The following is a 13,630-nucleotide window of genomic DNA, read 5'->3' as shown; positions in this document are numbered from 1 at the left end:
TTATTTGGCCTTAAAAGAGAAGGAAATCCTGCCCTTTGTGACCTGGAAGGCATTATGCTATGTGAAATAAGCCAGATAGAGAAAGACAAATATTGCATGATATCACTTATTTGTGGAGTTTTTTTAAAAAATTCAAACGCATAGAGAGCAGAATGGTGGCTGCCAGGAGCTTGAGGGTTGGGGAAAACAGGGAGAGGCTGGAAAAAAGGTAGAAACTTCCAGCTACAAGTTGAATAAGGTCTCAGGATCTAATGTATAGCATGGTGATACTGTATTGTATTGTATACTGAATTGTACAACTGAAATTTGCTGAGAGCGAAACTTGAGTGTTTACAGCAGAAGAGAAAAAAAGGCAAATACGTGAGGTGATGGATGTGTTAATTAACTCGATGGTGGGAATCTTTTCACAATATATATGTGCATCAAATCATCATGTTGTACACTTTAACTATATTAAATTTTTGTCAGTTATATCTCAGTGAAGCTGAAAAAAAGTTCTTTTAATTGCAAAGAATCTGTGAAGAAATGACTAGAACTAATAAGTGTGTTTAATGAAATCACAGGATAAAGAGCAATGTACAAAAACTAATTGTATGGGACTTCCCTGGTGGCACAGTGGTTAAGACTCTGCCTGCCAATGCAGGGGACACGGGTTTGATCCTTGGTCCAGGAAGATCCCACATGCTGCAGAGCAACTAAGCCCATGAGCCACAACTACTGAGCCTATGCACCACAACTACTAAAGCCTGCACACCTAGAGCCTGTGCTCTGCAACAAGAGATGCCACCGCAATGAGAAGCACGTGCACCGCAAAGAAGAGTAGCCCCCGCTCGCTGCAACTAGAGAAAGCCTGCTCGCAGCAACGAAGATCCAACGCAGCCAAAAATAAATAAATAAAAAATAAATAAATAAGCTAATTGTATTTCTATAAACAAACAATTTGAAAATGAATTAATTTTAATTTATAATAGCATCAAGAAAATACAATACTCAGGGATTAATTAAACAACAGAAGTGCAAATCTGTATACTGAAAACTACACAGCATTGCTGAGTGAAGTTCAAGAGGATTTATAAAAAAGGGGAGATACACAATGTCCATAGATTGAAAGATTCAATATTGTTAAGATGGCAATTTCCCCAAATTGATGTACTATAGATTCAATGTAATACCTATCAAAATCTCAGTGGGATTTGTTTTTGGTAGAAACTAACAGCTGTTCCTAAAATTGATACAGAAATGCAAAAAACCTAGAATATCGAAATGATTTTGAAAAGGAAGTGCAAAACCTGAGGAATTTACCTGATTTTAAAACTTACTACCAATCTACAATAATTAAGAAACACTGAGGGACTTCCCTGGTGGTGCAGTGGGTAAGATCCTGGGCTCCTAATGCAGGGGGCCTGGGTTCAATCTCATGGTTGGGGAACTAGATCCTGCATGTCACAACAAAGATCCCATGTGCTGCAAATAAGAGTCCGCATGCCGCAACTAAAACCTGGCGCAGCCAAAATATATAAATAAATAAATATTTTAAAAAAAGAAACACAGAACATTTAGATTGATGGAAGAGAATAGAGAGTCCAGTAACAGACCTTGATGATCAATTGGTTTTCACGGAAGGTGCCAAGTAATTCAATGGGGAGGGAAAGATGCTGGGACAGTTGGATAAACACATGCAAAAAGATGAAACTTGGCCCTTACCTTACATCATTCATAACAACTTAAAGAAAACATAGGATGAAATCTTTGCAACCTGGGATTAGGCAAAGAGTTCTTATATATAACACAGAGACAAAATCAACCCATTGAATTTCATCAAAATTAAAACTTTTGCTCTTTAAAAGACATCATTAAGAAAATGAAAATATTTGCAAAACCTGTATCTGATAAAGGACTTGAATCCAGAATATATAAAGAACTTTTGTAATTCATCAATAAGAGACAAACTACCCAATAAGAAATGAGCAAAATATTTTAATAATCACTTCACCAAAGAAGATATATAAATGGCAAATAAGTATATGAAAAGATAATATCATTAGTCACCACAGAAATGCAAATTAATTAAAACCAAGATGAGATACCACTACATACCTACTAGGATGACTAAAACAAAAAAGACTGACCAAGTATTGGTGAAGATATGGAGAAACACATACATTGCTAGTGGGAATGTAAGTTGGGACAACCACTTTGGAAAACTCTCTGGCACTTTTAAAAAAGTTAAACATGCACTAATCATTTGACCTAGCAATTCAACTTCTAGGTATTTACCCCATAAAAATGAAAATGTATGTCCACAAAAACACTAGTATACAAATATTCATAGCAGTAGTATTCATAATAGCCCTCAGACTGGAAACAGTGTTTACCAACCGGCAAATCAGTAAATGAAATGTTGTATATCTATAGAATAGAATATTACACACAATAAAAGCATTATGCTAAATGAAAGGAGGCAGACACAAAAGACTAAATATTGTATGATTCCATTTATATGAAAATTCTAGAAAATGCAAAACTATAGAGACAGAAAGATCAGTGATTGCCTAGGGCTGGGGGTGTGAGCAGAGATGGATTGCAAATAGGCACAAGGGAATTTTTCCTGGTGATGAAAGTGTTCTGAAACTGAATTGTGGTGATGGCTAAATAATTGTATGAACTCACTAAAATTCAACAAAGTTTACACTTAAAATGGGTAAATTGTATGGCATCTAAATTAAACCTCAATAAACATGTTTTAAACAGAATAAAACAGAAAGTTATCGTGTCTTCAAGGCATCCTTTTTGGCTCACCTCTGAAATACCTGGCGCCTGCATAACTCTGTGGTAAAATTTTCCTTGCGCGCTCCTCTCTACACCCTCAGAAGGCCTCGTAGGAGACCAGAAGTGGATGGTTCAGCAAGCAGCTCTAACCTTAGTCGGGGTGGGGATCTTCTTTCTCTCGGTAGAAGTTAGGAGAAAGCTGACACACAGGAACACATGCAGAAGAGCATGATCAGGATGGTGAAGACCTTAAAATCATATTCTAGTTAGTCATTGTTCTTCTAGCATATACGTTTTGGTCTTTACTGTGCCAGATAAGCGATGTGGCTATAAAGCAATAAACATTATGGGCAAAGTCCTTGCTCTCATGGGGCTTATATTCTAGTAGTGTGAAACAGATCATAGATAGATAGATAGATGAATGTTTACTGAGATAGATAAATAAATGACAGCCAGTTAGACAGAGATATAGATGGGTATAGAGATACAGAGATAGATAATATACAGATACAAAGATAGAAGACAGGTAGATGAAAGATAGATAAATAAAAGAAAGTACAGGCATATCTCGTTTTTTGCACTTTGCAGATACTGCATTTTCTTTTTTTTTAAAGTTTTTGGCCATGCTGCATGAAGGATCTGAGCTCCCCGACCAGGGATGGAATCCGTGCCCACTGCAGTGGAAGTGTGGAGTTCTAACCACTGGACCACCAGGGAATTCCCAACACTGTATTTTTTAAAATTGAAGGTTGGGACTTCCCTGATGGCACAGTGGTTAAGAATCCACCTGCCAATGCAAGGGACAAGGGTTTGAGCCCTGGTCTGGGAAGATCCCACATACGGTGCAGCAACTAAGCCCGTGCGCCACAACTACTGAGCCTGTGCTCTAGAGCCCATGAGCCACAACTACTGAGCCCATGCGCTGCATCTACTGAGCCCATGTGCTGAAACTACTGAAGCCCATGTGCTACAACTACTGAAGCCCATGCGCCTAGAGCCTGTGCTCCGCAACAAGAGAAGCCACCGCAATGAGAAGCCCACGCACCGCAACAAAGAGTAGCCTCTGCTTACCACAACTAGAGGAAAGCAGCGTGCAGCAATGAAGACCCAATGCAGCGATAAATAAATAAATAAATAAATAAACTGAAGGTTTGTGGCAACTCTGTCAAGCAAGTCTATCAGCACCATTCTTCCAAAAGAATTTTCTCACTTCATGTCTCTGTGTCGCATATTAGTAATTCTTGCAATATTTCAAACTTTGTCATTATTATTATATTTGTTATGGTGATCTGTGATTAGTGATTTTTGATGTTACTATTGTAATTGTTTTGGGGCACCATGAACTGTGCCTATAGAAGATGGTGAACTTAATAAATGTATGTGTTTTGATGGCTCTCCTGACCAGCTGTTCCTTCATTTCTCTTCCTCTCCTTAGGCCTCCCTATGCCCTGGGACACAACAATATTTAAATTAGGCCAATTAATAACCCTACAACGGCCTCTAAGTGTTCAAGTAAAAGGAAGAGTCACACATTTCTCACTTTAGACCAAAAGCTAAAAATGATTAAGCTTAGCGACAAAGGCATGTTGAAAGCTGAGAAAGGCTGAAAGCTAGGCCTCTTGCACCAAACAGTTAGCCAAGTTGCGAATGCAAAGGAAAGGTTCTTGAAGGAAATTAAAAGTGCTACTCCAAGAAACACAGGAATGATAAGAAAGCAGAACAGCCTTACTGATGATACAGAGAAAGTTCTAGCAGTTTGAATAGAAGATCAAACCAGCCACAGCATTCCCTTAAGCCAAAGTCTAATCCAGAGCAAAGCTCTAACTCTCTTCAGTTCTGTGAAAGGTGAGAGAGGTGAAGAAGCTGCAGAAGAAAAGTTTTAAGCTAGGAGAGGTTGGTTCATGAGGTTGAAGGAAGGAAGCCATCTCCATAACGTAAAAGTGCAAGGGGAAGCAGGAAGTGCTGATGTAGAAGCAGCAGCAAGTTATCCAGAAGATCCAGCTGAGATAATTAACGAAAGTGGCTACACTAAACAATAGATTTTTTTTTATGAGATACTTTGATTACACAAACTATTTATACCACAGGCAGTAAGAGCCACTAATGGTTTTTGAGTGGAGGAATAACAAGATAAGACAGGGTTTTAGCAAAATGAATCTAGCAGCCATAGAGAGAATGGATTGGAGGGGAGAGGTTTTCTAAAAATTATTATTTTTTGCTTATTTATTTTATTTTATTATTATTTTTTATTGGAGTATAGTTACTTTACAATATTGTGTTAGTTTATACTGTACAGCAAAGTGAATCATCTATACGTATACATATATCCCCTCTTTTTTGGATTTCCTTCTCATTTAGGTCACCACAGAGCATTGAGTAGAGTTCCCTGTGCTATACAGTAGGTTCTCATTAGTTATCTATTTTATACATAGTATCAATAGTGTATATATGTCAATCACAATCTCCCAATTCATCCCACACACACCCATCCCCCTTGGTGTCTATATGTTTGTTCTCTGCATCTGTGTCTCTATTTCTGCTTTGTAAATAAGATCGTCTATACCAATTTTTTCAGATTCCACATATGTGTGTTAATATGCAATATTTGTTTTTCTCTTTCTAACTTACTTCACTCTGTATGACAGTCTCTATGTCCATCCATGTCTCTACAAATGACCCAATTTCATTCCTTTTTATGGTCGAGTAATATTCCATTGTATATATGTGCTACATCTTCTTTATCCTTTCCTCTGTTGACGGACATTTAGGTTGCTTCCATGTCCTGGCTATTGTAAATAGAGCTGCAGTGAACGTTGCAGTACATGTATCTTTTTGAAGTATGGTTTTCTCCAGGTATATGCCCAGTAGTGGGATTGCTGGGTCGTATGGTAGTTCTATTTTTCGTTTTTAAAGGAATCTCCATACTGTTCTCCATTGATTCCATAGGGAATCAATTTACATTCCCACCAACAATGCATGAGGGTTCCCTTTTCTCCACACCCTCGCCAGCATTTATTGTTTGTAGATTTTTTGATGATGGCCATTCTGACTGGTGTGAGATGATACCTCATTGTAGTTTTGATTTGCATTTCTCTAATAACTAGAAATGTTGAGCATCTTTTCATGTGTTTGTTGGCCAGCTGTATGTCTTCTTTGGAGAAATGTCTATTTAGGTCTTCTGCCCATTTTTGGATTGGGTTGTTTGTTTTTTTGATATTGAGCTGCATGAGCTGCTTGTATATTTTGGAGATTAATCCTTTGTCAGCTGCTTCATTGGCAAATATTTTCTCGCATTCCAAAGGTTGTCTTTTCATCTTTTTTATGGTTTCCTTTGCTGTGCAAAAGCTTTTAAGTCTAATTAGGTCGCATTTGTTTATTTCTGTTTTTATGCTCATTACTCTAGGAGGTGGGTCAAAAAAGATCTTGCTGCGATTTATGTCAAAGAGTGTTCTGCCTATGTTTTCCTCTAAGAGTTTTATAGTGTCTGGCCTTACATTTAGGTCTCTAATCCATTTGGAGTTTATTTTTGTGTATGGTGTTAGGGAGTGTTCTAATTTCATTTTTTTACATGTAGCTGTCCAATTTTCCCAACACCACTTATTGAAGAGACTATCTTTGCTCCATTGTATATTCTGGCGTCCATCGTCATAGATTAGGTGACCATATGTGCACGGGTTTATCTCTGGGCTTTCTACCCTGTTCCATTGATCTATATTTCTGTTTTTGTGCCAGTACCATACTGTCTTGATTACTGTAACTTTGTAGAATAACCTGAAGTCAGGGAGATTGATTCCTCAGGCTCAGTTTTTCTTTCTCAGGATTGCTTTTGCTGTCAAGGTCTTTTGTGTTTCCATACAAATTGTAAATTTTTTTGTTCTAGTTCTGGAAAAATGCCATTGGTAATTGATAGGGATTGCATTGAATCTGTAGATTGTTTTGGGTAGTATAGTCATTTTCACAATATTGATTCTTCCAATCCAAGAACATGGTATATCTCTCCATCTGTTTGTGTCATCTTGATTTCTTTCATCAGTATTTTATAGTTTTCTGCGTACAGGTCTTTTGCCTCCTTAGGTAGGTTTATTCCTAGGTATTTTATTCTTTTTGTTGCAATGGTAAATGGGATTGCTTCTTTAATTTCTCTTTCTGATCTCTCATTGTCAGTGTATAGCAATGCAAGAGATTTCTGTGCATTAATTTTGTGTCCTGTGACTTTACTGAATTCACTGATTAGCTCTAGTAGTTTTCTGGTGGCATCTTTAGGATTTTCTATGTATAGTATCATGTCATCGGCAAACAGTGACAGTTTTATTTCTTCTTTGCCAATTTGGATTCCTTTTATTTCTTTTTCTTCTCTGTTTGCCATGGCTAGGACTTCCAAAACTATGTTAAATAATAGTGCCGAGAGTGGGCATCCTTGTCCTGTTCCTGATTTTAGAGGAAATGCTTTCTGTTTTTCACCATTGAGAATAATGTTTGCTGTGGGTTTGTCATATATGGCCTTTATTATGTTGAGTTAGGTTCCCTCTATGCCCACTTTCTGGAGTATTTTTATCATAAATAGGTGTTGAATTTTGTTGAAAGATTTTTCTGCATCTATTGAGATGATCATATGTTTTTTATTCTTCAATTTGTTAATATGGTGTATCATACTGATTGATTTGCATATATTGAAGAATTCTTGAATCCCTGGGATAAACCCCACTTGATCATGGTGTATGATCCTTTTAATGTGTTATTGGATTTGGTTTGCTACTATTGTGTTGAGGATTTTTGCTTCTATGTTCATCAGTGATATTGGCCTGTAATTTTCTTTTTTTGTGATATCTTTGTCTGGTTTTGGTATCAGGGTGATTGTGGCCTCCTAGAATGAGTTTGCAAGTGTTCTTCCCTCTGTAATTATTTGGAAGAGCGTGAGAAAGATAGGTGTTAGCTCTTCTCTAAATGTTTGATAGAATTCACCTGTGAAGCCATCTGGTCCTGGACTTTTGTTTGTTGGAAGATTTTTAGTCACAGTTCCAATTTTGCTACTTGTGATTGGTCTGTTCATATTATCTATTTCTTCCTGGTTCAGTCTTGGAAGGTTGTACTTTTCTAAGAATTTGTCCATTTCTTCTAGGTTGTCCATTTTATTGGCATATAGTTGTTCATAGTAGTCTCTTATGATCCTTTGTATTTCTGCAGTGTCAGTTGTAACTTCTCATTTTTCATTTCTAATTTTATTGATTTGAGTCCTCTCCCTTTTTTTCTTGATGAGTCTGGATAAAGGTTTATCAGTTTTGTTTATCTTCTCAAGGAACCAGCTTTTAGTTTTATTGATCTTTGCTACTGTTTTTTTTTTTGTTTGTTTGTTTGTTTCTATTTCATTTATTTCTGCTCTGATCTTTATGATTTCTTTCCTTCTACTAACTTTGGGTTTTGTTTGTTCTTCTTTCTCTAGTTGCTTTAGATGTAAGGTTAGGTTCTCTATTTGAGATTTTTCTCGTTTTTCGAGGTAAGGTTATATTGCTGTTAACTTCCCTCTTAGAACTGCTTTTGCTACATCCCATAGGTTTTGTGTCATTGTGTTTTCATTGTCATTTGTTTCTAGGTAATTTTTTCTTTCTTCCTTGATTTCTTCAGTGATCTTTTGGTTATTTAGTAGCATATTGTTTAGCCTCTATGTATTTTTGTTTTTTTACAGTTTTTTTCCTGTAATTGATTTCTAATCACATAGTGTTGTGGTTGGAAAAGATGGTTGACATGATTTCAATTTTCTTAAATTTACTGAGGCTTGATTTGTGACCCAAGATGTGATCTATCCTGGAGAACGTTCCCTGTGCACTTGAGAAGAAAGTGTATTCTGCTACTTTGGGATGGAATGTCCTATAAAGATCAATTAAGTCTATTTGGTCTAATGTGTCATTTAAGGCTTGTGTTTCCTTTCTAATTTTCTGTCTGGATGATCTATCCATTGGTGTAAGTGGAGTGTTAAAGTCCCCCACTATTATTGTGTTAATGTTGATTTCCCCTTTTATGGCTATAAGCATTTGCCTTATGTATTGAGGTTCTCCTACTTGGGTGCATAAATATTTACAATTGTTAAATCTTCTTGGATTGATCCCTTGATCATTATGTAGTGTCCTTCCTTGTCTCTTGTAACAGTCTTTATTTTAAAGTCTATTTTGTCCAATATGAGAATTGCTACTCCAGTTCTTTTGATTTCTGTTTGCATGGAATATCTTTTTGCATCCCCTCACTTTCAGTCTGTATGGGTCTGAAGTGGGTCTCTTGTAGACAACATATATACAGGTCTTGTTTTTGTATCCATTCAGCCAGTCTGTATCTTTTGGTTGGAGTGTTAAATCCATTTACATTTAAGGTAATTATTGATATGTATGTTCCTGTTACCATTTTCTTAATTGTTTTGGGTTTGTTTTTATAGGTCTTTTTCTTCTCTTGTGTTTCCTGCCTAGAGAAGTTCTGTTTAGCATTTGTTGTAAAGCTGGTCTGATGGTGCTGAATTCTCTTAGCTTTTGCTTGTCTGTAAAGCTTTTAATTTCTTCATCAAATCTGAATGAGATCCTTGCCGGGTAGAGTAATCTTGGTTGTAGGTTTTTCCCTTTCATCATTTTAAATATATCCTGCCACTCCCTTCTGGCCTGCAGAGTTTCTGCTAAAAGATGAGCTGATAACCTTATGGGGATTCCCTTGTGTGTTATTTGTTGCTTTTTCCTTGCTGCTTTTAATAATTTTTCTTTGTATTTAATTTTTGTTGGTTTGATTAATATGTGTCTTGGCATGTTTCTCCCTGGGTTTATCCTGTATGGGACTCTGCGCTTCCTGGACTTGATTGACTCTTTCCTTTCCCATGTTAGGGAAGTTTTCAACTATATTCTCTTCAAATATTTTCTCAGACCCTTTCTCTTTCTCTTCTTCTTCTGGGACCCCTATGATTCAAATGTTGGTGTGTTTAATGTTGTCCCAGAGGTCTCTGAGACTGTCCTCAATTCTTTTCATTCTTTTTTCTTTATTCTGCTACATGGCAGTTATTCCCACCATTCTATCTTCCAGCTCACTTCTCTGTTTTTCTGCCTCAGTTATTCTGCTACTGATTCCTTCTAGTGTATTTTTAATTTTGGTGATTGTGTTGTTCATCACTATTTGTTTGTTCTTTAGTTCTTCTAGGTCCTTGTTAAACATTTCTTGTATTTTTTCCATTCTGTTTCCAAGATTTTGGATCATCTTTACTATCATTACGCTCAATTGTTTTTCAGATAGCTTGCCTATTTCTTCTTCATTTATTTGGTCTTGTGGGTTTTTGTCTTGCTCCTTCATCTGCAACATATTTCTCTGTCTTCTCATTTTCTCTGACTTACTGTGTTTGAGGTCTCCTTTCTGCAGGCTTCAGGTTCGTAGTTCCTCTTGCTTCTGGTGTCTGCTCCCAGCGGGCGAGGTTGGTCCAGTGGTTTGTGTAGGCTTCCTGGTGGGAGGGAATGGTGCCTATGTTCTGGTGGGTGGAGCTGGATTTTGTCCCTCCAATGGGCAGGCCCGTGTCAGGTGGTGTGTTTTGGGGTGTCTGTGGGCTTAGTACGACTTTAGGCAGCCTGTTTGCTGATGGGTGGGTTTGTGTTCCTGTCTTGCTTGTTGTTTCTAATAGATTTTTAATGTAGACAAAAGAGCCTTCTATTGGGAAAAGATGCCATCCATGATTTTCATAGTTGGCAAGGAGAAGTCAATGCCTGGTTTCAAAGTTTCAATGACAGGCTGACTCTTTTATTAGGGGCTGATGTAGCTGGTGACTTTAAGTTGAAGTCAGTGCTCACTTACCATTCTGAAAACCCTAGGGTCCTTAAGACTTACACTAAATCTACTTTTCCTGTGCTCTATCAGTGAAACAACAAAACGTGGATGACAGAACATTTGTTTACAAAATGGTTTGCTGAATATTTTAAGCCCACTGTTGACACCTACTGTTGCAACCTACTGCTCAGAAGAAAAGATTCCTTTCAAAATATTACTGTTCACTTACAATGCACCTGGTTACCCAAGAGCTCTGATGGAGATGTACAATGAGATTAATGTTTTCATGCCTACTAACACATCCATCCTGCAGCCTATGGATCAAGGAGTAATTCTGACTTTCAAGTTTTATTATTTAAGAAATATGTTTCAAAAGGCTATAGCTGCTGTAAATAGTGATTCCTCTGATGAATCTGTGCAAAGTCAATTGAAAACCTTCTGGAAGGGATTCACCATTCTAGATGCTATTAAGAACATTTGTGATTCATGGGAAGAGGTCAAAATACCAACAGTAACAGGAGTTTAGAAGTTAATTCCAACCCTCATGGATGACTTTGAGGAGTTCAAGACTTCAGTGGAGGAAGTAACTGAAGATGTGATGGAAAGTGCAAGAGAAACAGAATTGGAAATGGAGTCTGAAGATGTGACTAAATTGCTATAATCTCAAGATAAAATTTTAGTGGATGAAGAGGTGCTTCTTATGGTTGAGGAAAGAAAGTGATTTCTTGAGATGGAATCTACTCCTGGTGAAGATGATGTGATAGTTGTTGAAATGACAACAAAGGATTTAGAATATTACATAAACTTAGTTGATGAAGCAGTGGCAGGGTTTGACAGAATTGACTCCAATTTTGTAAGAAGTTCTCCTGTGAGTAAAATGCTATCAAACAGCATTGCATGCTACAAAGAAATCTTTTGTGAAAGAAAGAGTCAATCAATTTCACAAACTTCATTGTTGCCTTATTTTAAGAAATTACCACAGCCATCCCAACCTTTAGCAACCACCACCCTGTTCAGTCAGCAGCCATCAACATCGAGGCAAGATCTTCCACCAGAAGAAAGATTATGACTCACTGAAGGCTCAGATGATGGTTAGCATTTCTTAACAATAAAGTTTTTTTAAATTAAGGTATGTAGGATTTCCCTGGTGGCACAGTGGCTAAGAATCCACCTGCCAATGCAGGGTTCTATCCCTGGGCCAGGAAGATCCCAAATGCCGTGGAGCAACTAAGTCCGTGTGCCGTAACTACTGAGTCTGCGCACCACAACTACTGAAGCCCACGCACCCTAGAGCCCGTGCACCGCAACTACTGAGCCCACGTGCTGCAACTACTGAAGCCTGCTTGCCTAGGGCCCATACTCCACAACAAGAGAAGCCATCGCAATGAGAAGCCTGTGCACTGCAATGAAGAGTAGACCCCGCTCACCACAACTGGAGAAAGCCCGCGTGCAGCAAAAAAGACCCAACGCAGCCAAAAAAATAAATTAAGGTATGTACATTCTTTTTAGACATAATGTTATTGCACGCTTAGTAGATAACATTAAGTGTAAACATAACCTTTATAGGCACTGGGAAACCAAAGAATTTGTGTGACATGCTTTATTGTGATATCCGCTTTTTTTGTGTTATTCACTTTATTGAGGTGGTCTGGAACCTAACTTGCAGTGTCTCCAAGGTGTGCGTAAAAAGAAAACATGTTAAGTACTCAGAAGAGAGCTAAAAGGTGACATCAGAGAATGGCTGAATCACAAGAGGGAGCCAGTCATGCAAAGACCAGAGGGAGGAGCATCTTAGGCACCATTTTTTTTTTTTTTTTTTTTGTCCTTTGCCCCTTGTGGTTCTCCATTCCCTCTTTACTCAGCTTAAAATTCAGAGTCAATAGACATAATCACTCCCTAAACTCCCTTGATCACCTTAATTCTGTCATACTTGTTGGCAAACTCACAGCACTGGTTAAATCCAACTTTCTACCCACTCTGGTCTCACTTTAAGCTTGTCATGAGGCACTTAAGAAGACCCTTATTGTTCCCCAGCTAACATCCTCCATCTCCCTGATCCATTCATTTTCCTGCAGTCTACAGTCATACGTTCACTTTCTGCTAATGGACTGTTTTACACCTGTGCCTCTCTTTTCCCGCATCTTCACTATCAGCTGATGACTGTGCTTCTTTCTTGAGAAAACTGAAGAATCAGAAGAGAACTTCCACTTGCTCCTACCACATCCACATGTCCGTACAGGTGTACATGCTTAGACCCCGTCCTTCCTGCATGCTCCGTGATCCTACGTAAAAGCTTCCACTTATGCATTCTCCCCCTCCCCCAGCAGACTCAAGAACACCAGACCAGCAAATCCTACCTCCATCCTACATCATGATCTTTTCCTCTACTGGATCATTTCCATCAGTATATGAAATTTTTCAAGCACTTTCAAGACAAGCAAACAAAAATCTCTCCTTGACCTGATTTCCCTCCTTTGATTATTACCTTATTTCTCTGTTAGCTTTTGTAGCCAAACAGTTGTCTATACTAGCTGCCTCTGATTCCTCTGCTCCTGTTCTCATCTCCAATCCATCTTTTGTGCCACCACTGATCTGGTTTTTTCAAGGCCAACAAAACCGACAAAAATAAAACCCTACCATAAAGAAAAATGAATGAGGCAGCCCTGAGTAAAAGAAGAGGGTGGGGTAGGTGGGAGAAAATCCTAAATTCTAGCAGCTGGATTGACTCCCTGTATCATAAGAATTCCTTACGTAAACTGTCTTCTTTCCACTCCATTTGAAAAATACTTCCTTTCTACACATTTTCTTTATTTTTTCTGGAACCTACTCTTGCCCAGCTTCTGAATATCAGATTAACCTGCTCACCATTTAGGGGAAAGGAGAGTAAAACCAAATCATAGCAGTGAGTGAGAGAGCTTTCATTTACATTTAACTACGAAATCAATGTGGAAACTCAGAAAACTAAAAGACTCTTTTACCCAACCAGGAATGAATTTTTTTTAAGTTTGAGAAAGAATTAGCCCCCAAACAATATCCCTCTATCCTGAAATGAATGTAGTTGCCATTTGTGATAATTTTG

The sequence above is a fragment of the Delphinus delphis genome, chromosome 1 (assembly GCF_949987515.2).
Source record: "Delphinus delphis chromosome 1, mDelDel1.2, whole genome shotgun sequence".
Lineage (NCBI taxonomy): Eukaryota > Metazoa > Chordata > Mammalia > Artiodactyla > Delphinidae > Delphinus > Delphinus delphis.
This window is presented reverse-complemented; position numbering follows the sequence as displayed.